The 24,655-nt window shown below is 38.6% G+C and overlaps 1 pseudogene; it reads right to left on the reverse strand.

Annotated features, from left to right (window-relative positions):
- Window positions 1-12,445: 12,445 nt before the first annotated feature.
- On the reverse strand, window positions 12,446-23,345 carry LOC115731562 (annotated as a pseudogene).
- Between the last annotated feature and the right edge of the window lie 1,310 nt (window positions 23,346-24,655).

Genomic DNA, 24,655 nt, shown 5'->3' on the forward strand with positions numbered 1-24,655 from the left:
AAGACTATACTAGGAATACTCGATTTAATATTTTGCACGATTTTAGGCTATTTTTTTTTTAAAGTGGAAACTTCCCTTAGTTTGCCAATTACTATAAATGCAGGTTGACGTTAATACAAAAATGTTCGTATAATATTTCATCCACTTGCCGACCTCTTATATAACTCCGCAAGTAGAACCCATCTAACTTCCCTGTCTTTGTTTTATGCAGAATCTACTCGCAGTGACAACGTGAATTCTCATAGAGTCAACAAAACACAGTGTAACGGAAAAAATCACATTGTAAAACTCACCAGATATCTAAAATACCGGTGTTCGTAACACCCTAGCGGAATGTCCAATTCAATTATGGTTAGTTGGCCGATTCGACGGGTTTAATCGGGCACTGAACATATGAACTTTCATTCTCCTGTATGATTCTGGAATCATTCCGGAGCATAATCACGAAATATACTTACCCAATCCTTACAAGCAAACATAAAATGATCGGCGCCCTCTCTTCTGCTCCAATACACATGTCTATAAGCCACGACATGAACATAATCTCTCACGAACCTCTGCAATCTGTCCCACCTGTAGTCGTGAATGGATAGGATTGGTTTGTAGATGTAGTTCACAACGTTGGTTACGCTGAAAGGGAGGAAGAAGGCATGCGCCTAGTCGCGATGGCGTGCCCCTAAATGGGCTCTGCTTGTCCTCCATCTCGTCGATAAGCTGTCCTTCGACGGCATATAGGTCATTCAACGAGCTGTCATGGACCAGAGGATGGTCTCTTCTCCGTATATTCATATTTGGTATGCTTAATAAGAAAAAAAATCTAATACTTAAACACGAACCGCCTGATGTCTGTAGTCCTGTTATTGAAGTAGGAGTCCGAATTCGTAATGATTTGAAGTCAAAGATTTTCAAATCGGATATTCTATTTCCTCGAGTGGTGACTTCTGGGGACTTCACACATTAAGCTTGGCTAGCGTTTATGATGAAGCTTGATTCTTCGACTTTTCTTCCTTCCGCGGGCACCAGATAGGGTTTCTGGAACTTCCGGCTCTGGAGCTGCAGGTCAGAGAAGGGAGAAGACAAGGCATCCAACCTTTGCACGACGGCGGGCTGCGGTGGAGAGGTTCCCTGGAGGTACTGCAAGGCTAGGGATTGGGTTCTGGTTCGAATGATGGTGGCTGAGTGATGCCGAAGCATTTCTTGAAGACAGCGAAGGCCATTAATAATTTCTTATATTTTCAAGAGTAGTTGAATGACGTTTAGATTTCGAGAGTCATTATTAATTGTGATTTGTCTTCCTTAAAGGGTCAAAGTTCTAGCTCCTAGGAATTTATTACGTTTTCTATTTTCCATGAATCTTTTGTCTTTCCTAAGAATTTTGTATTTCATTGATGAGTCTCATTACTCAAGCTTGGAGGGTTGTTCCATGCTCGCCTATATAAGGATGCTACGATGAATGAGAATGGAGGACTCGTTTCAATTGATGAATTAATTTGAGCCTTTGGCTTGTTAACAAGAAGGAATTCTTGTTTATACTCTTATCCCTTAGGTAATTCCTACAAGTGGCGAGTATCCTATCCCTTAGTCCCTCACTTGTGTTCCCTCCTACTCTCTTATGCCTTCTCCTAGCATCAAGTTGGTATCAGAGCTTTGGTTCAATGGCTGGTCGTCATCGACATAGACCAAACATTGAGTCTCCTACAGGTCGACAAAGAAACTTATGAGACATAGAGGTGGATGATTTAAGGAGACAAATACAGCAACTGCAGGAGCGTTTGCAATGCTACGAACCTCTAGGGAGTGATGATCTACGTCACGATTCAAATAGTGCTCCCTCCGACGAAGAAGATGTCAACCCCTTCGCTGGTGCTCGAAGTGATGCTTCGAGTGAGGAGGGACTTTCTCAATGTCAGCATCGAAGACCTGATGGATTTCAACGAGATTCGTATGTGAAGGTTGATATTCCTGAATTCAAAGGGAAACTTCAACCCGAAGAATTCATGAATTGGCTACACATGAACGAAAGAGTTTTCGACTACCAAAACTTACCGAATGATCGAATGGTGAAGCTTGTCACCATTAAACTTAAAAAGCACGCGTCTATTTGGTGGAGCATTTGAAGAAGCAAAGATCTCGTGACGAAAAAAGTCGTATCATCACATGGGAAAGATGCGAAAAGAATTGAAGAAGAACTTCCTACCGATGAACTATCCGCAGAATACTTTCCTCCAATTCCACAATTTGAAGCAAAAGGAGCTGTCCATGGAGAAATATACCGCAGAATTTGATCACCTTATGATGCTTTCTGACGTTTTGGAGTCCGAGAAGCAAACTGTTGCTCAGTACCTTAGCGAACTTCGATCAGAAATCGGTAATGTTGTACAACTTCGGCCTTATTGGACTTATAATGATGTTTGTCCAACTTGCTCTTAAGGTTGAACGAAAACTGAAAGAGACTCGTGCTAGTTTGCAATATCGGAATAAAGAAAGCTATTCCAAAGGGGAGAGTTCCTCTCTTCCTAAAGCTAAAGCTATCGTTTCAAAATCTGTGTCAAAGAATAGTGGAGCATCGAGTTCCAATCGTTCAAATTCTGTCAAATGTTTCAAATGCCAAGGGTTTGGCCATATTGCCTCCGATTGTCCAAATCATAAGGTTGCCTCTCTAGTAGAAGAAGAATTTAAAGAAGACAATCATGAAGGCTCCCAGATTTACAATGACGAATCGGAGGAGGGAGATGAAGTTATCTATGGAGACCAAGGAGAGTCTCTAATCATTCGTCGAATCTTGAATGCTATTCCCGATGGAGACGGTGCGTGGCTTCATAATAATATTTTTCACACTCAATGCACCTCTCATGGAAAGGTGTGTGATGTTATCATCGTTAGAGGAAGCTTTGAAAATGTCATGGCAACAACAATAGAGGACAAATTGCACCTCAAGACGGAGAAACACCCACAACCATACAAGCTTTCTTGGCTTCGCAAAGGAAATGAGGTACAAGTCGATAAACGATGTCTCGTCCAATTTTCCATTGGAAAAAAATATATCGATGAAGTGTGGTGTGACATCATTCCCATGGATGCTTGCCATTTGCTTCTCGGGAAGCCTTGGCAATTTGATAAAAAAACAAAGCTTGATGGGTTCAAAAATACTTATGCTTTCAAGAAAGATGGAGTCAAGATCATCTTGGGTCCTTCCAAAATGGAGAGTATTCCTAAACCATTTAATGGGGAGGGAAATAATTTGCTCTCTAAATCTGAAATTGATAAATCATTGGAAGATTCCATGGATGCATATGCTCTTGTGGTGCTAAAGGAGAATGAAGAATATTATGTTGTTCCTACTCGGGTAGAACCTCTTCTCCGAGAATTTTCGGACGTTGTTCTAGAAGAAATTCCACCTGGTCTTTCACCTATTAGAGATATTCGGCATTGTATTAATTTCATTACGAGAGCCATTATTCCTAAAAAATCAGCTTACCGAATGAGTCCTAAGGAGCATGAAGAGCTACAATAGCAAGTCGATGAGCTCATGGCTAAAAGTATGTGAGGGAAAGCATCAGTCCTTGTGATGTCCCTGCCTTTCTTATACCAAAGAAGGATGGTTCGTGGCGTATGTGCATTAATAGTAGAGCAGTAAACAAAATTACCATCAAGTATTGCTTCCCTTAAAATTCAGTGCATAATTTTAAGTGCTTAACATTTCACTTTTATCAGGAAAAATACCTTGGTTGGTCTCCCAATAGAAATGCATATTCCAAGGCCAAAATCAAGAATCAAACTAGTATTTATCGATTCCAAACTTTTGAAACCGCGAACTAAATCAATTCTCCTTAAAATCAATTTGGAATCAAACCGACTAAGCCGATTCCAATTCTACTTGCGCCTTTTGCTCCTGCCTAGTGTGCAAGGCACTTCTACAATCGCGATATTGCCTCACTATGATTTGATTATATTGAAAAACATACCTTAAGATGAAAATTATACAACAAATTATGAAATGATATATTTCAGAGTTGTGAGGCGCACTTGTTTCATGGCATTATGTTTGATATTCTTACATTACGAATAGATTATCACCCATGATAACTTCTAATAACTTGGTCGAAGATTTTATTGCTGTTTTGCCGCCAATATTTTGGTCTTTTCTTTATTTTCGGTCGAAACCAATATTTGGGTTGGCCCTTCGTAAAAAGTCAGTAATCCACCTTCAGCTCCCAGCTCTTTCGCTTTGGGTTCGAATTTTATGTTTGATTCTAGTCTTATGGTTTTTCCTTTGTTAGGGTTCCTACTTCTGTCACCCTTTCATTTTTTTTTTTTGCATGATTTCGGTAGGCTCTAAGATAGATTTATAGAGAATGTTGGGCGGTTTGAGCTCGTGGGAGTTAGGTAATGGAGGGGGATAGCCATTGACACGAGTTTGAACAAGTTTGCGGTCGACTTCGAAGGCGATTTTGGACAGCTCTTCGGGATTCTTTGGTGTACATCAAGTTAGGGCACTCAGATGCATTTCGCAAAGCTGATCATCGTGTTTGCGTTGGCGGATGATCATATCTGGAGCCAAAACATAGACGAGCAATTCGCATACCTCTCATGCACTGCGACATATTTTAACATATGTTTGGTCTACACACCTATGGATTGAACTAGATTTTTTTAATATCACTTTGCGTTTTCTTATTAAATTTGCGACCACTATGGCTTAAGATGCCCAATTAAATATCGACAAACTAAGTAATGTCGAGGTCCTATATTCAATAGTGATAGCACATCTACCAATGACCTTGTTTTCAATCAAACTCGAAACAACTTTTGAATTTCATAATAAACAAGTTGCTGGAGTTTCAACGGATAATGAAGCTGGAAAGGCTGAGTGCAAAAATTCGAAAGAAAGTCCGACATGATGAAACTTACGATATGAATGCAATTGAAACCAGCTTCACTCCTTTCCATGACATTAACAATACAACAATCATGCATTATGATACGATGAAGGGCTAAGCAGATACCCTGTGCCTTACAATCATTTTCCATCGATCGGGTTGCCGTTGTATCTCCATTTCCCTCACCGTAGACCTACATTTGGCATCCACCGCTGCATCTCCGACATCATCGTGCTAAATAACATTCACACAACACTCGCACTCACCGCGAACAAGAACGCAGCCCTGCTGTGGTGACACTACACTCACCACTTGGTTCGGGCAAAGCCGATTAAACACTCCTGTGCACACCAACATGATTGGCCCCCTCAGGATGGGGCCCAATCATGTCAGTTTACAACTCCCACTGAGGCTACATGCACAGGGGTGCTTAATCGCGGTTGCCACAAACCAATTGGTGAGCTCGCCAGCGTTGCGTGGATGTTACTTTAACATGATAAATGGCCAAAAACGCAACTAATTGGATGCCAAGACCAATCCAGGACACACGGTTTCACAGTATTATCCATGACAGAAATCCATGAGCTCTGTTCATCCAACAAAAACCGGACGATGTGAATCCACAAAACTGCAAAAATGGATTGGGGTCGACATCAACCCACATACAATACACAAGTCGTCAGCCAAAAGAAAATTGTCATACGAGCAATATTGAAGGCTTCGGGCTCTAGACTAAATTCACTGAAGTCCTCAAAACTGATGCAGTAAACATCTGGACATTCACCTTAAGAAAAGACTGATCTAATATGTTAACACAGACGTAAGTTCAGACTTAAACGATTATCAAGCTAGCAAGATTCTCAGCCTCTGTTTTCGTTCTCCTAGATCTAAAAACAGAAGATACTCAGATCCATACAGTCGCAATGGCATCAAAGTGGATGCTTGATCACAACCGTTTTCCTCTCCACATAACTCAGACTCAACCTACCAGAACAGAGCGGACATGGAATTGCCCTGGAGATTGCAGCAGACGGTCACGAACAACGAACCGAACGAAGAACTAAAGTCCCGGAAGCGTCTTCGCTGATGATGGTTGGCGGGGGGGAAGAAATCTCGAGAGAGAGATCTTGTATTTCGCCGCCGTGGAACGGAAGATATAAAGAGAGAAGCCAGGAAGATATGAGATTGAGAGCGCTTCTTTTGTGGGGTTCTGTTTCTTGACCTGGCGAGTGGGGCCCCTTCTCTCCTCTCTGTTTGTAACGAGTGTAGGGCAACCACGTAAATTGTAGGTGTTCAAAGTGGTTCGTTCCTATTTCCTCTCGGCTCTCTGCTTTCTTTTTATTGAGAAAACTATTCAAAATAGCACTGTCGGTAATGTACGCGCATAGATAGAACTGAATTATTCAAATTAGATTAGATATAGATAGATTTTTTCTTTTAAGAGTAATTCTGATTTGATTCCTAGATAGGATGGGATTTCTAAATAACTTTGCGCGTTTACATGCCCAACTCATGAAACAAGATAATCGATAAAATACTATGAACAAAGAATAGCGAAAAATGAGATGGAGTATATTGATTTGAATTCTTAACACGTGTTTTGATATGATGTGATATTGTATGGGACTGGATATTCTAAAAGTTTAAATTACGAATACTCCATTTCATATTTTACGCGGTTTTACGCTATAATAATGTAGACCAATATGAAATTGATTTTGGCTTCCCTTAGCTTGCCAATTACAATAAATGCAGTTTGACCCTGCTACGAAAACTTTCGTATAATATTTCATCCACTTGCCGACCTCAAATACAACTCCACAAGGAGAACCAATCTGACTTCCCTACCTTTGTTTTCCGTACAATCTACTTGCGTTAACAATGTGAATTCTCATCGACTCAACAAAGCATTGCATAACGGAATCAATTGCATTATGAAAGTCACGTGACATCTAAAATGCTGGTGTTTTGCGTAACTCTAGCAGGATTATTTGGCAGATTCAACTGGTTTAATCGGGCACTGAACACAACCCTTCAATATCCTTGAAGATTCTAAAAACATTCCGGGCCATGATTGTGAATTCGTTTCTCCTCTTCTTGGTTGCCTCCCTTTTGTGGCCGTATGTTTTATGAATTCAGTGGCCTCCTCCTTTAATTGTGATAACTAGGTTTAGATTTTATTTTAAAAAAAAAACCCTAAGATAAAAGGCTTAACTATCCTCCAAGTCTTCAATTAATAAATTAATTTTCCACTTGGCATTCTAATTGCAAATTCTCCCCCCTACTGATAATCATGGGCTTTGGCTGAACTTTGTGCTCTTGCGGGTTCAATCCAAATAATTCAATTAAGCTCAAAACCTTGAAGGTCCGATAAATATGCAAAAGCAAAGCAATGCAAGCAGAAAATTAAATTAATGCGTATGAAACTACAATAAAAATGATTTAAATATTTTGGTCAGAGACCAAATTTAGTCTCTAATTTTTATGCAAATCTTTCCTAAATGAATTAGCAAAAATCTAGGTATAAACAATTCACAAAACGGAAAATTATATGGGAAGATGACAAAAATGATCCTTATGTTTTGACTCAATATGTAATGTGATCCATGAAGTTTGATTTGCTCAGTATGATTGCTGATTTTATCCCACTATACAATGTTGTTTGGGCACTTTAAATTTATTTGATAAAGACAACATTGAACATTTTCATATAATTTAGGGACCATATTAAACATACCATATTGCACAAATTAAAAATCCAGCGACTGCATTACATATTGGCTAAAATTCAAGTAATATTTCTGGTATTATCCAAAGTATATCATCGGTCTTCAAATGTTCATTCCACCATTGAAAAAGTGTGGTCGCGGAGTCACGTTAGAAAAAGACAAATTTTCAAAGGAACAAGAAAACAGAAAAGCCTAATTTTAAGGAAAAGGATAATTTTGTAAAAAAGGCGTAACTTCTCTTGTTTTCAATTTTCAACTGCTTTCGTCATCAAACAAATTTATTGAAATCAGTACTTAAAATTCATGTCATATTAAGTAGATTTCGGCAACAGGACACCTAAGATGCCAAAAGTTACATACGATACTCATTTTAGTATCAAAATTTTTTGCCGGCTCACTCAGTTTCCAAATTGAAAAAAAAAATGATCACTTAAGTGCCAACGGCAAGAGATTCTATCTAAAAAATATGCACATCATTAATAATTAAAAATTAGTCCACGTGGCAATTTTTTTTAATAAAGCAGTCCACGTGGTGTTCATGTGGCACTTAAGAAAAGATAGTCCACGTGGAATTTTTTTTAAAAATTCAACATTAAATTCAAAAATAAATGAAAAAGAAAAGGTCCAAACAATATCATAAAAAAGAAAAGGATTTTGGTAGCAAAGGCAAGGGCTTACACACCTTTCACCACCGCCTCCCCAACGTCACCGGCAATGGCCGTCGATGTGTGGGTGATTGTCAAGGGGGTTGCCGAGCCCCGGCCAGTGGTCGGCGACCACCACCAACCGCTGACGAGCATCGCAGTCCTCACCTCCATTGGTGGTGGTAGCCAGCCAGTGGCCGAGGCTCGGGAACTCGTCTCGATCATGCTGTGTTTCACCTCACCCCAACTCGGACAGGTAAATTCCATCTTCAACCTCTCTACGTTTCTCGCCCTTTGGCCCTGCAATTTCACTATGTCAACCACGAACTGCTCCTAATCCAAGTGATTTCTGATGTGGGTGTGCCCCTACTACGATGTCTGAAGATGTGAGCTGGTGATCTTCCGAGGGTTGATCCAAGAGAAGCTGGCCAAGGAGGGATAGCCATTGATCACGACTGAGTTCGTGGTTGATTTCGAGCGCGAAATTGATCAAGTTGGGGCACAAATTTAGATGAATTGTCAGGTGTTCTCAATGCCATGCCAATCGGGACATTGCTCCTGGAGGCTAGATGCATTTCGTGAAATGGATCATTGCGTTTTGCATTGGCGGATCGTCATATCTGGAGCAGGAACATAGACGAGCAATTAGCATACCTCTCGTGCACTGTGATATATTTTATCATGTTCGGTCTACACCCCTATGGATTGTGCTAGATTTTTTTTAATATCACCTGTACTTTGCATTATGGTTTAATATGCACCATTAAATATTGACAAAGTTTAGTAATTTCGAGATTCTAAATTCAACAATGATAGCACATCTACCAATGGCCTTGTTTTCAATCAAACTCGAAACTACTTTTGAATTTCAGAATAAATTCGTTAATGTAGTTTCAACAGATAATGAAGCTGGAAAGTCTTAAGTGTGAAAATTCAAAAGAAAGTCCGACATGATGAAACCTACGATACGAATACAATTGAAACTAGCTTCACTCCTTTCCATGACATTAACAATACAACAATCATGCTTTGTGATATGATAAAGGGTTAAGCAGATACCCTCAACCTTACAATCATTTTCCATCAATCAGGTTGTCATAAGCCTCATTGTACCTTTGTATCTCCATTTCCCTCGCCGTGGAACGACACAGCATCCGCTGCTGCATTTGCGACATCATCGTGCTAAATAACATCCACACAACGTCTTACTTGACACCACACTCACCACTTGGTCCAAACAAAGCCAATTGAACACTCCTATGCACACTGCCTCAGATTCCAAGCTGCACATCAACATGTTCAGCCTCCTCCATCAGGATAAGGGCTGATCATGTAGGTGTACAGCTCGAAGATATTCCCGCTGAGGCTACGTGCACAGGGTTATGCAATTGCGTTGCCGTGAACAAAGTGGTGAACCTTCTTGTTCGCGGTGATCGCAAGCGCCGCCTAGATGTTACTTTAAGACGATAGATGGCCGAAAACACAACTAATTGGATGCCAAGACTTGGGATCGACATCAACCCACATACAATACACACAAATGAGCCACACACAAAAAAAAAAAAACGTCAAACAAGTAATATTGAAGGTTTCGGCTCAAGACTAAATTGACGGAACTCCTCAAACTGATGAAATAAACATCTGGACATTCACCTTAAGAAAAGACTCATCTAATATGTTAGCACGGATGTAAGTTCAGACGTAAACGATTCATACAATCGCAATGGCATCAAAGTGTGTTTAGACTAGTGTTAGGTGCTTGATCACTACCGTTTTCCTCTCCACATAACTCGAACTCAACCTACCTGAACAGAGCAGAGATGGAATTACCTTGGAGATTGCAGCAGACGGTCACGAACATCAAATCGAACGAAGAACTCAAGTCCCCGAAGCGTCTTGAATTTCCCTGCCGTGGAACGGAAGATATGTAGAGAGAGAGGTCTGGAAGATATAAAGAGATTGAGAGCGCTTCTTTTGAGGGGTTCTGTTTCTTCTCTCCTCTCTGTTTGTAACAAGTGTCAGGCAACCCGTAAATGGTAAGCGTTCGAAGTGGTTCGTTACTATTTCCTCTCGGCTCTCTGCTTAATTTTTGTTGAGAAAATTATTCAGAATTAGATTAGATATAGATAGAGTTTTTTTTTTTTTCAGTATAATTCTGATTTGATTCCCAGATACGATTTCTAGACAACTTTGCACGTTTAAAATTAATTGCATTCTATAAGATAGGTTACCCTCCCGACTTAAATTAGGAACTGAATTCATCTATTTCCTAGTTCAAATTGGAAAATATTTCATTCTGGTTAATTTAATTTCATTAAACATTAATTTCGAATTTTCATTAAATAAACTGCACGCGCATCACGTAGGATCATCATCTTGTTCTCATGTCGCTGCCATGTCATATTGCATGCCATTGGATTTAGGTTCGCTAATTAAATTACATGTCATTAGCTAGCTATCTCGCATATCATGTAGCATACATTAGTTAGGTTAATTACTTGGCATGTCACTGGTTTGCATGTTAGGATTATTTAATTGAATTCTCATGTCATTAAGTTTAGGTTTCATATTGAAATACTTGCGTGCTACGTTAGCGTGGTTAATGGAATTAGAATAGCTTGCATCTTTTCCCGTCGTTGCATTTAGAGCATATAATTGCATCACATCTAATAGAGTATAGTCATTACCTTTTTAAAGTAAAACCCCAAAATAAATTAATTCCTTGTATTGGTGTGTCATTTATCTTGGTTATTTGGGTGTTAATTTCATTGGTTGCGCACTTGCATGATCACCCCTAATTTGTGAATTGGTATGAGCTTGGAAAAGCTCCAGTTAGGTTCGAAAACTTATTAAAACCCATTAAATTTGTAACAAGTGTCAGGCAACCCGTAAATTTTCTTTTTGTTGAGAAAATCATTCAAAATAACTCCGTTGGTAAGATATGTGCATATAGACAGAACTTCATTTTTAAGATTAGATTAGATATAGATAGAGTTTGCTTTAGAATAATTCTGATTTGATTCCCAGATAGGATAGGACTTCTAGATAACTTTGCACGTTTAAAAATGATTGCACTACCCGACTTAAATCAGGAATTTTCAGTTCAAATTGGATAATATTTCATTCTGGTTAATTTAATTCCATTAAACATTAATTTCGAATTCTCATTAAATAAACTGCACGTGCGCGTATATGTCATGTAGGGTCATCATCTTATTCTTGTGTTGTTGCCTTGTCATATTGCATGCCATTGGATTAAGGTTCGCTAATTAAATTACATGTCATTAGCTAGCTATTTCGCACATCATGTAGCATACATTAGTTGGGTTAATTAATTGGCATGTCACTGTTTTTTTTTTTTTTGGGGGGGTCAAAAGCACGTCACTGATCTGCATGTTAGGATTATTTAATTGAAATCTCATGTCATGAAGTTTAGGATTCGTTTGCAAATAGTTGCGGGTCATGTTAGCGTGGTTAATGGAATTAGAATAGCTTGCATCTTTTTCCGTCATTGCATTTAAAGCATTTACTTGCATCGCTTCTAATAGAGTATATTCATTGCATTTTTAAAGTGAGAACCCCCCAAAAAATTTATTCCTTTTTTTGGTATGTTATTTATCTTAGTTAATTGGGTGTTAATTTTATTGGTTGCGCACCTGCATTATCAACCCATGCATGTTAGTACATAGGCTAAAATTTATTCAAGTTGCATGCATGAGTATTTTCGAAAATAAAAATAGAAGGGATACTGAAAGGTCATTAGATTAATATAGCATAACCGTCTCCCCGAACTTAAAATATATGGTTTGTAGAAGTAGAATAATTCTCTCATCACTTTAATTAGGTATGTAATCGACCACCCGTAAACAGATTTGTGGCGACTCCAAATCAAAATTTTTTGCATGACTAGATGTCGAACCTAAGTTGTAAATTGGTATGAGCTTGGAAAAGCTCGAGTTAGGTTAGAAAACTTAGTGATCCATTAGATTTGGTGAAATTTAGGTCGCAACACAGGTTATAGTGGCTAGTTATATTTACTTCAATGACTAGCTAGGTACTTCTATTTTTTTTTTTACTGATATCTTACGACAGATACTTTAATACGAGCTTAATCTTCATTATTTCGTGTATATCAAACTTTGGTTATCTCTTTTTAATCATTGTACCCAAGAACCAGGACATGAAGGACTACTCAATAATCTCTTCGCCCAAGCTTGACGTTCAGCCGCCTCAGCCGTAGAGAGTGGAGCGCCATGTGAATCACGTCGAATGGTTTTGCTGACCTATGCAGGTTGAAGTGTTGCCGGACCTTCACCGCCTGCTTCTGCAACTTCACGTACTTGTCATATGAGACCGCCTCCAGTATCGTCTTGATGTCCTTCATTTTGTCCACCGGAATCCAAATAGAGAACTTGCTCCAATCAAGCACGTCGCTGAGCGGCAACCCGTAATGGTCCTTGATGATCACAGGGACGCACTCTGCGTAGATTCCCTCTACGATCCTCAGGCTCGTGAGCTGGAACCTGCTCGGGCTGAGTGTTGTTCTCGCCCTCAGGGAGATACTCACGCACTTGGACGTCGCATCCTGGTCCTTCCAATGCTCGAGCAAGAGCTCTCGGACGGGACCGTGGGCTTGACCGGCGAAAACGGCGAGGATTGTGTGGTTGTGAGGGTGAAGACCTAAGCGAGGTGGGCCAAGCTCACCGTAGTTGAGTAGACCTCAACCTTGGAGACGTGTCTCTTGGGTCGGAATTCTTCGAAGGTGTTGGCATTGAGAGGACTGATGAGGTTCGTGAAGAGCTCAGGTCCGCTGATGAAGCATCCGGACTCTACATGAACATTAAAATAGATCAAACAATTAGTCAGGAGGAAAGAGGAGTAAATTGATAATTGGAGGAAATTGGGGGCGACAGGAATTTGGATTTAAAAGAGGATCAGTAGTGTTGATAGTACGTCTCGATTTTGAGGCTCGAAACCCAATGTCGAATTATCTGTCATAGACTTTTTTAAATAGTGGGTGGAAAAAGTGATCTTTTGGGGGTCACAATAAGTGGAATTAATAGTCAAATTCACGGAAAATAATACATTATGTACTTTCTCACAAATATTATAATTAATTTATTCCACCGTATCTACCATATGATGAGTTTATGTGATTATTATTCTGAGTTAGATGAACAACCACATGTCAAGAATAGTAGCTGTCGAACAATGTTTCCCTCTCCATTCAGAAAAAAACAAAACAAACAAATGAAACCAGCCTTCAGAATCCGAATACAAATAATACTGAATTTGATGTTGATAGAAACCCTGTTGATGCTCACATTCGCTCGTATATAAGTCTTTATTCAAAGTGTGGTTGAAGCTACATAAGTGACACTTCACTTAATCTGAATAACATGATCTAACCCTTTTAAAAACAGATATGCGGTACTCTTGCCTTGAGTCCGAACATCCAACTAAGGTCAATATGAACATCTATTCTCTAATGCAATATCCAAAACTTCACCTATTCAAGGTCCTTCCAAGCTTTACCAAACTTCCCGTTCTAGATTTGTTCACCTTCTACTTAAGTACATCAAGCTTGTAGACACCTATATGTCCAATGCCTTATTCATTATTGGTAGATAATTCATGACCTTCGAACGTTCTGTCAATAAGTCATCTGCATAGCGGCATGCATTTCTTTCACTTAGTTCTACTCAATCAATAAATACATTAGTAGTCTTTTAATATTTTGACATCTTTAAAATATCATAAGAGATTTTTCCTAACAACCCACGCTTTACTACTATGACGGTCGTGTAATAGGGCTTGAGCCTAGGTAAGAGCGGCACTGTCCTTATTGAGGCGGGACACGAGGCCCGAGGCCTTTGCAGTTGCGGCTCTAGTCTCTGCCGTTGCTCTAATCCGTCACCGTTGGTCGGAACTTGGGCGCCAATGCCACCAAGCAATCATGAAGCTCTAGGGTTGTGGCCCGGTCCACTCCATCTCTCTTGGTAGACGTTCCTCAAATACTTCATTTGGTTTTTATTATTTCTACCAAAGATTCTTGACTTGCTCTTTATACTGACGTGACAGGACTAACATCATGCCGATTACTGTTCCTCTGTGGTGCTGCGGATTCTCCTATCAGACATCATAAGTAAATATCTGAAAAAACGACCATTCATTGGGAGGGAAACTTGCATGAGAGTTAAAATAATAATATTAATATTAATATTAATAATTTTATAGTACATTTCTAAAAGAAGCGGTACAATATCCACGTCAAAGTCAGTCATGCCACGTAGAATAACCGATATCCACATCAATAATTTATGGTCAAATTTAACCGGAATGACTACATTGGCATACTGTCCAAAGGTTTAGACATAAATTGACCAAATTAAAAATTTTAAGAACTGAATTGACAGCCATGCAATAGATTAAGGACATTTTCGACAATTATCCCATAAAAATTCTTAATAGTGAATACCGAAGAAAGAATCATGTTTACCTAGTTGTCTCTAAATAGGTCATGCACAAATCATGTCAACACTAACTCATTAATTTAAACGTGTTATATGACTCAATTCCGTATCTAATGAATTGGACACAAACATGACACGATCATTAAATGTCTCCCGCAAGTTGACAGGAAATTGACCCAAACATAGTTAACCTGAAATCAAACCAGCTAACTCCGTACCATACTTGAGTTGGGTTATCCCTTCGTATAAAAAATTGTTACCTCGAGTATCACAGCAAGAAATGAGTTTTATCTTAATTTTTAACACCTTTAACGTAGTGATCACAATTTTCAGTTTTTGTGGTGCCTCCATTCAAGTAATGGCAAAAATTCACAGTATCACGAACGACAAATCAGACAAATCAAACGTTAACAGCTACTTTATAAAAAGTTCCGTGCAGTCATTGTTCTTCGAGATTCGTCCTTCCCATATTCTTCGTTCTATATTTGGTTGTCCAAACCATTATGTTCCCAATGAAATATTTGCATGCATCTTTGTAATTCAAAAAAAAGGAAAATTATATGGAAAAAATGTCATGAATGATTTATAAATTTTGGCTCAATATGCAATATTATTGCTAAACTTTGATTTATTCAATGTAGTCCCTGAACTTTAATTTATTTAATAAGGAAAACATGAAATATTTTAATATAATTTAAAGACTTGATTGAACATAAAATAAAATTTTAGAGACTATATTGCACAAACTAAAAGTTCATGGACCACATTGCATATTAGACTAAAGTTTAGCGACTATTTGTATTATTATCCAAAGTTAAAATCGATAAAATCAAGTCCTTTGCAACAACTGAGTTAATTCTGTTGACTTGAGAAACGTAAAAAATTCAACGTGGAGTTTGTTTTACATTTCTTTTAACCATGTGTGCTGGTGACATGGAGTTATGTTAGAAAAAGACAGAGTTTTAAAGAAAAAAGAAAACAAAAAAAACCTAATTTTAAGGAGCATTTCTTTTATAAGGAAAATTTTGTGAAAAATATGACTTCTTGTTTTCAATTTTTAGCTGCATTTGTCATCAAATAATTTTATTGAATTCAGTGCTTAGAATTCATGTTATATGAAGGACACTTCACTAAAGTTTCAACACTTGTGTCATGCAACTTAGAATTCATTGCTTAATTTTCAGTGCTCAATATTTCACTTGTATTAGAGAAATACCCTGGTCCGTCTCATTTCCCAATAGACATGCGTATTCTAAGGCTAAAATCGAGAATCAAACTAGTATTGGTCGATTCCAAGTTTTCGAAATACTAAACTAAATCGATTCTCCATGAAATTAGTTCAGAATCGAACCGACTAAGCCAGTTCCAATTCTCCCCACAACTTTTGCTCACAACTAGTGTGCAAGGCACTTTCACAAACGCGATATTGCTTCACTATGGTGTAACTTTGTTGAAAAACACACCTCAAGATAGAAATTATAAAATAATCTTGTTATCTGTTTATGAAACAAAATATGAAATGGCATTTTGCAGAGTCATGAGGTGCACTTGTTCCATGGCGTCATGTTTAATATTCATACATTACGAATAGAGTATCACTCATTGTAACTTTCAATATTTTGCCTGAAGATAATATTACTGGTTTGCTGCCAATACTTTGGTCGGCCCTTCCTAAAAAGTCGCAAATCCACGAGTTTAAACGAGCTCGCGGTTGATTCGCTAGTATACATCAAGTTGGGGAGCTTGTTTACGGAAATTGTTAGGTGTTCTCGGCGGCCCACCAACGGGACATTACATCTAGAGAGACTAGATGCATTTGGCGAAATTGATCATCGGATATGCGTTAGCGGATCATCGTATTTGTGGACAAGATCATATATTCTAGGACATCCGTTAGAGCAGTAATATAGATGAGCAGTTGGCTTACCTATCGTGCGCTACCGTGGACTGTGCTAGATTTGTCTTAATATCACCTATACTTTGTTTTTTCTTATCACATTTGTGACCACTATGCCTTAATATGTCCCCAATACTAATCTACAAACTAATCAATGTCGAGGTCCTAAACTCAACAGCGATAGCACATCTACCAATGGCCATGTTTTCAATCGAACTCAGAAACAATTAAGAGATTGTTTTCTGCCTCTAGCTTGAATTTAAGAGCAACCAGTTTCCTATAGTTTCAAAAGATAATGGAGCTGGAAAGTGTAAGAACTGCAAAAAATCAAAAGAAAGTACGACATGATGGCACTTATCATACAAATGCAATTGAAACCATTTCCACTCCTTTCCATAACATTAACAACACAACAATCATGCATTGTGAAACGATGAAGGGTTAAGTAGATACCCTCTGCATTACAATCATTTTCCCTCGATCGGGTTGCCATCGACCTCATTGTACCTATGCATCTCTATTTCCCTTGCTATGGACCTACACTCGGCATCCGCCACTGTGTCTCCGACATCATTGTGCTAAATAACATCCACACAACACTCACAATCACCGCGAACAAGAAGGCGGCACCACTTGGTTCACGCAAAGCCGATCAAACACTCTTGTGCACATTGCCTCAACAGGAACATTCCAAGCTGCACACCAACATGATCGGCCTTCTCCATCAAGATGGGGCTGATCATGTCTGTGTACATCTCGGAACTGTTCCCCCTGAGCCTACATGCATATGGGTGCTTAATCGCCTTTGCGGCAAACCAAGTGGTGCCGTCTTCTTGTTCGCGGTGATCGTGAGCGTTGCGTGCATGTTACTTTAACACGATAGATGGCCGAAAACACCACTAATTGAATGCCAAGACCAATCCAAGACGCACGGCTTCACAGCATTATCCATTGCAGGAATTCATGAGTTCTGTTCATCCAAGAAAAACCGGACAACGTGAATCCACAAAACTGCAGAGAGATTAACAAAAATGGATTTGGATCCACATCAACCCACATAAAATACATGAACATGAGCCGTAAAAAACATGTCAAACAAGCAATATTGAAGTTTCTGGCTCTAGACTAGATTCACGAAAGTCCACAAACTGATGCAATAAACATCTGGACACTCACTTTAAGAAAAGACAATCCGTGATCTAATATGTTAACACGGATGTAAGCTCGGACATAAACGATTTTCAAGCTAGCAAGAAGTAGATTTTCAGCCTCTGTTTTCATTCTCCTAGATCTAAAAACAGAAGATACTCCGATCCATACAATCGCAATGGCATCAAAGTGTGTTTAGACTAGTGTTAGGTGCTTGATCACCACCGTTTTCCTCTCCACATAACTAGGACTCAACCTACCAGAACAGAGCAGAGATGGAATTACCTTGGAGATTGCAGCAGACGGTCATTGGTCACGAACAACGATCCCACGAAGAACTCAAGTCCCGGGAGCGTCTTCCCCGATGGTTGGCGCAGGGGGGGAAGAAATCTCGAGTGAGAGATCTTGAATTTCCGTGCCGTGGAACAGAAGATGTAAAGAGATTGAGAGCGCTTCTTTTGCGGGGTTCTGTTTCTTGACTTGGCGAGGGGGCTTGTTCTCTCCTCTCTGTTCGTAACAAGTGTAAGGCAACCCGTAAATTGAGAGCGTTCGAAGTGGTTCGTTCCTATTTCCTCTCGGATCTCTGTTTTCTTTTTGTTGAGAAAATTATTCAAAATTAGATTAGATATAGATAGCGTTTTTTTAGAATAATTCTGATTTGATTCCGAGATAGGATAGGATTTCTAGACAACTTTGCACGTTTAAAATTAATTGCATTCTAGAAGATGGGTTAACTTCCCCGACTTAAATTACGAACTGAATTCATCTATTTCCTAATTCATATTGGATAATATTTCATTCTATTTAATTTAATTCCATTAAACACTAATTTCGAATTTTCATTAAATAAACTGCAAGTGCATGTCCATGTCACGTAGGGTTATCATCTTGTTCTCATGTCGCTGCCATGTCATTAGCTAATTTAATTAGGTTCGCTAATTAAATTACATGTCATTAGCTAGGTATTCCGCATATCATGTAGCATACGTTAGTTTAGCTTTCACATTCAAATAGTTGCGTCTTATGTTAGTGTGGTTAATGGAATTGGAATATAGCTTTGCATGGTTTCCCGTCATTGCATTTACAGCATATACTTGCATTGCATCTAATATAGTATGGTCATTGCATTATTAAAGTGAAATAGACCTCAGCATGGAGACGTCATTACATGAAGTTCTCGAAGAGTTCAGGGTCCGCTGATGAAACGTCAGGACCCTACATGAACATGAAAATTGATCAAACAATTAGCCAGAAGCAAAAAGAAGTAAATTGTTAATTGGAGGAAATTGTGAGCATTAGGAATTAGGATTTAAGAAAAGGGTCAACAATAAGATGTTCGATATTTAAGTAGTGATCCTTTTTTGTGTCTTAATCAGTGAAATTCATAGTGAATTTTCTTCACCGTATCTTTTATACGATGAGTTTATGTAATTATTATTTTGAGTTAGACGAAAAATCACATGTCAGGAATAGCGGCTATCTAAACAAAGTGTCTCTCTCTCCGTCCAAAAAAAAAAAAACAAAGGGTCTTATATTTTTCTAATATTGTTAAAAATTATTGTTTCTATTAGGCAAATCGTTTTTCCAAATCGTTTTCCAAGAGACTAAATTGTTAAAAAAAAAAAGACTAACTATGTGTTATAGCCGATTAATTAACACTCCTCGCATGTAAGTCAATCTTTACATGCACAAGTCATGAAATAGGCCCATGGTCTCGGGCCGGAAATTATTCTAAAAGTTTAAATTACGAATTTTCCATTTCATAGTTTACACGGTTTTGCGCTATAATAATATTGACAAATATGAAATTGATTTAGCTTCCCTTACCTAGCCAATTACAATAAATGCAGTTTGACCCTGCTATGAAAACTTTTGTATAATATTTCATCCACTTGCCGACCTCAAATATAACTCCACAAGTAGAACCGATCTGACTTCCCTACCTTTGTTTTCCGTAGAATCTACTTGCGTTAACAACGTGAATTCTCATCAACTCAACAAAGCATTGCATAACGGAATCAATTGCATTATCAAAGTCACGTGATATCTAAAATACTGGTGTTTTGTATAACTCTAGCAGGATTATTTGGCGGATTCGACGGGTTTAATCGGGCACCGAAAACATTCCGGGCCATGATTGTAAATTCGTTTCTCTTCTTCTTGGTTGCCTCCCTTTTGTGGCCGTATGTTTTATGAATTCAGTCGCCTCCTCCTTTAATTGTGATAACTAGGTTTAGATTTTACAAAAAAAAAAAAAAAAAAAAAAACAAACCCTAATATAAAAGGCTTAATTAGCCGCCAAGTCTTCAATTAATAAATTAATTTTCCACTTGGCATTATAATTACAAATTTTCGTCCCCTACTGATAATCATGGGCTTTGGCCGAACTTTCTGATCTTGTGGGTTAAGTCCAAATAATTCAATTAAGCTCAAAACCTTGAAATAAGTCCGTCCATCGCCGGTCCGATAAATATGCAAATGCAAATACAATGCAAGCAGAAAATTAAATTAATGCATATGAAACAACAATGAAAATGATTTAAATATTTTTGGTCGGAGACTAAATTTAGTCTCTAATTTTTATGCAAATCTTTCCTAAATGAATTAGCCAAAATCTAGGTATAAACAATTCACAAAAAGGAAATTATATGGGAAGATGACATAAATAACCCTTATGTTTTGACTCAATATGCAATATGATCCATGAACTTTGATTTTGCCCACTGTGATTGTTGATTTTATCCCAATAGGCAATGTTGTTCGGGAACTTTAAATTTATTTCATAAAGACAATATTGAACATTTTCATATAATTTAGGAACCATATTAAACATACCATATTGCACAAATTAAAAATTCCGCGACTACATTACATATTGAGCCAAAATTCAAGTAATATTTCTAGTACTATCCAAAATATATCATCGGTCTTCAATGTTCGTTCCACCATTGAAAAAGTGTGGTCGCGGAGTCACGTCAGAAAAAGACAAACTTTGAAAGGAAAAAGAAAACAAATAAGCCTAATTTTAAGGAACATTTCTTTTAAAAGGATAATTTTGTAAAAAAGGTGTAACTTCTCTTGTTTTCAATTTTCAACTGCTTTTGTCATCGAACAAATTTATTGAAATCATTGCTTAAAATTAATCGCATATTAAGTAGATTTCGGCAACAGGACACCTAAGATGCCAAAAGTTACATATGACACTTATTTTGGTACCAAAATTTTTCGCCGGCTCCCTCGGGTACCAAATTGAAAAAAAAATGATCATTTAAATACCAGCGGCGAGAGATTGTATCTAAAAAATATGCACATCATTAATAATTAAAAATTAGTCCATGTGGCAATTTTTTTTTAATAAAGCAGTCCACGTGGTGTTCATGTGGCACTTAAGAAAAAAGAGTCCACGTGGATTTTTAAAAAAAAAATTCAACATTAAATTCAAAAATAAATGAAAAAGAAAAGGTCGAAACAATATCATAAAAAAGAAAAGGATTTTGGTAGTAGAGGTGAGGGCTTACACACCTTTCGCCATCGCCTCCCTAACGTCGCCGGCAATGGCCTTCGATGTGTGGGTGATTGTCAAAGGGGTTGCCGAGCCCCAACCAATGGTCGGTGACCACCACCAACCGCTGACGAGCGTCGTGGCCCTCACCTCCACTGGTGGTGGTAGCCGGCCAGTGGCCAAGGCTCGGGAACTCGTCGCGATCATGCTGTGTTTCACCTCACCCCAACTCGGACAGGTAAATTTCGCCTTCAACCTCTCTGCATTTCTCGCCCTTTGGCCCTGCAATTTCACTATGTTGACCACAAACTGCTCCTAGTCCAAGTGATTTCTGATGTGGGTGTGCTCTTACTACGATGTCTGAAGATGTGAGCTGGTGATCTTCCCGGGGTTGATCCGAGAGAAGCCGGCTTTCGGGCTGTTCCAACCCTTCGTCTCTCACCTCAAATTCGTGAAAGACGAGATTTCGAAAGGTGGGTATTTAATCACTCTTCCCCCATCCGCCAAGGATCTCCCCTCATTAAAATTCATGTCATATCAAGTAATTTCACTGATTTTTTTTTTCTGGTTGGTATGCAACTTAGAATTCAATGCTTAATTTTAAGTGCTTAATATTGCACTTTTATCAAGAAAAAACCTTGGTTGGTCTCCCGATAGAAGTGTCTATTCCAAGGCTAAAATCGAGAATCAAACTAGTCTTGGTTGATTTCAAACTTTTGAAATCGCAAACTAAATCAATTCTCCTTAAAATAGATTCAGAACCACAAGGACTAAGCCGATTCCAATTCTACCCTCACCTTTTGCTCACGCCTAGTGTGCAAGTCACTTCTACAATCGCGATATTGCTCCACTATGATTTGATTATATTGAAAAACATACCTCAAGATAAAAATTATAAAACAATCTTGTCATCTCTTTATGAAACAAATTATGAAATGGTATATTTCAGAGTTGTGAGGCGCACTCGTTTCATGGCATTATGTTTGATATTCTTACATTAGGAATAAATTATCACTCCGATAATTTGGTCGACGATTTTATTGCTGTTTTGCTGCCAGTAGTTTGGTACTTTTTTTTTTTTTTGGTCGAAACCAATATTTGGGTTGGCCCTTCCTAAAAAGTCAGTAATCCACATCCACGTTCAGCTCCCGGCTCTCTCGCTGTGGGTTCAAATTTTGTGTTCGATTCTAGTCTTATGGCTTTTGCTTTGTTAGGGTTCGTACTTCTGTCACTCTTTAAGTTGTTTTTTTTTTTAATCATTTCTGTAGGTTCTAATATAAATTTCTAGAGAATGTTGGGAGGTTTGAGTTCGTGGGAGTTACGTAATGAGGAGGGATAGCCATTGATCACGACCAGTTCGTGGTTGACTTTGAGCGCGAAATTGATCAAGTTGGGGCACCCATTTAGATGAATTGTCAGGTGTTCTCAATGCCATGCCAATTAGGACATTACTCCTGAAGGCTAGATGCATTTTGTGAAATTGATCATTGTGTTTTGCCTTGGCGGATCGTCGTATCTGAGCAGGAACATAGACGAGCAATTGGCATACCTCTCGTGCACTGCGATATATTTTAACATGTTCTGTGTACACCCCTGTGGATTGTGCTAGGATTTTTTTTAATATCACCTATACTTTGCGTTATGGTTTAATATGCACCATTAAATATTGACAAAGTAAGTAATTTCGAGGTCCTAAATTCAACAGTGATAGCACATCTACCAATGGCCTTGTTTTCAATCAAACTCGAAATTACTTTTGAATTTCAGAATAAACGAGTTATTGTAGTTTCAATAGATAATGAAGCTGAAAAGTCTAAGTGCGAAAATTCGAAAGAAAGTCCGACATGATGAAACTTACGATACGAATGTAATTAAAACCAGCTTCACTCCTTTCCATGACATTAACAATACAACAATCATGCTTTGTGATACAATAAAAGGTTAACCACACACCCTCTGCCTTACAATCATTTTCCGTCGATCGGGTTGCCGTCGGCCTCACTGTACCTGTGTATCTCCATTTCCCTCGTTGTGGAACTACATTCAGCATCCGCTGCTGCATTTGCGGCATCATCGTGCTAAATAACATCCACACAACGTCTTACATGACACCACACTCACCACTTGGCCCAAGCAAAGCCAATTGAACACTCCCATGCACATTGCCTCAGATTCCAAGTTGCACACCAATTAACATGGTCGGCCTTCTCCATCAGGATGGGGGCCAATCATGTAGGTGTACAGTTGAAGATATTCCCGTTGAGGCTACGTGCACGGGGATGCGCAATGGCACTTGCCGTGAACCAAGTGGTGAACCTTCTTGTTCGTGGTGATCGTAAGCGTTGCCTGGATGTTACTTTAAGACGATAGATGGCCGAAAACACGACTAATTGGATGCCAAGACTTGGGATCGACATCAACCCACATACAATACACACAACGTGAGCCAAAAAAAAGATTGTCAAACAAGCAATATTGAAGGTTTTGGCTCCAGACTAAATTCACGGAAGTCCTCAAACTGATGCAATAAACATCTGGACATTCACCTTAAGAAAAGATTGGTCTAATATGTTAGCACGGATGTAAGTTCAGACGTAAACGATTCATACAATCGCAATGGCATCAAAGTGTGTTTAGACTAGTGTCAGGTGCTTGATCACTACCGTTTTCCTCTCCACATAACTCGAACTCGACCTACCAGAACAGAGCAGAGATGGAATTACCTTGGAGATTGCAGCAGACGGTCACGAACATCAAATCGAACGAAGAACTCAAGTCCCCGAAGCGTCTTGAATTTCCCTGCCGTGGAACGGAAGATATAGAGAGAGAGAGAGAGAGAGAGCGGCGGGGGGGAGATGGTCTGGAAGATATAAAGAGATTGACAGCGCTTCTTTTGGGGGGTTCTGTTTCTTCTCTCCTCTCTGTTTGTAACAAGTGTCAGGCAACCCGTAAATTGTAAGCGTTCGAAGTGTTTCGTTCCTATTTCCTCTCGGCTCTCTGTTTTCTTTTTGTTGAGAAAATTATTGAAAATAGCTCCGTTGGTAAGATACGTGCATATAGATAGAACTTCATTTTAAAAATTAGATTAGATATAGATAGAGTTTTCTTTAGAATAATTCTGATTTGATGCCCAGATAGGATAGGATTTCTAGACAACTTTGCAAGTTTAAAATTAATTGCATTCCAGAAGTTGGGTTACCTACCCAACTTAAATTACGAACTGAATTCATCTATTTCCTAGTTCGAATTGGATAATATTTCATTCTGGTTAATTTAATTCCATTAAACATTAATTTCGAATTCTCATTAAATAAACTGCATGTGCATGTCTATGTCATGTAGGGTCATCATCTTGTTCTCATGTCGCTGCCATGTCATATT

The sequence above is a fragment of the Rhodamnia argentea genome, chromosome 4, assembly GCF_020921035.1.
Source record: "Rhodamnia argentea isolate NSW1041297 chromosome 4, ASM2092103v1, whole genome shotgun sequence".
NCBI lineage: Eukaryota > Viridiplantae > Streptophyta > Magnoliopsida > Myrtales > Myrtaceae > Rhodamnia > Rhodamnia argentea.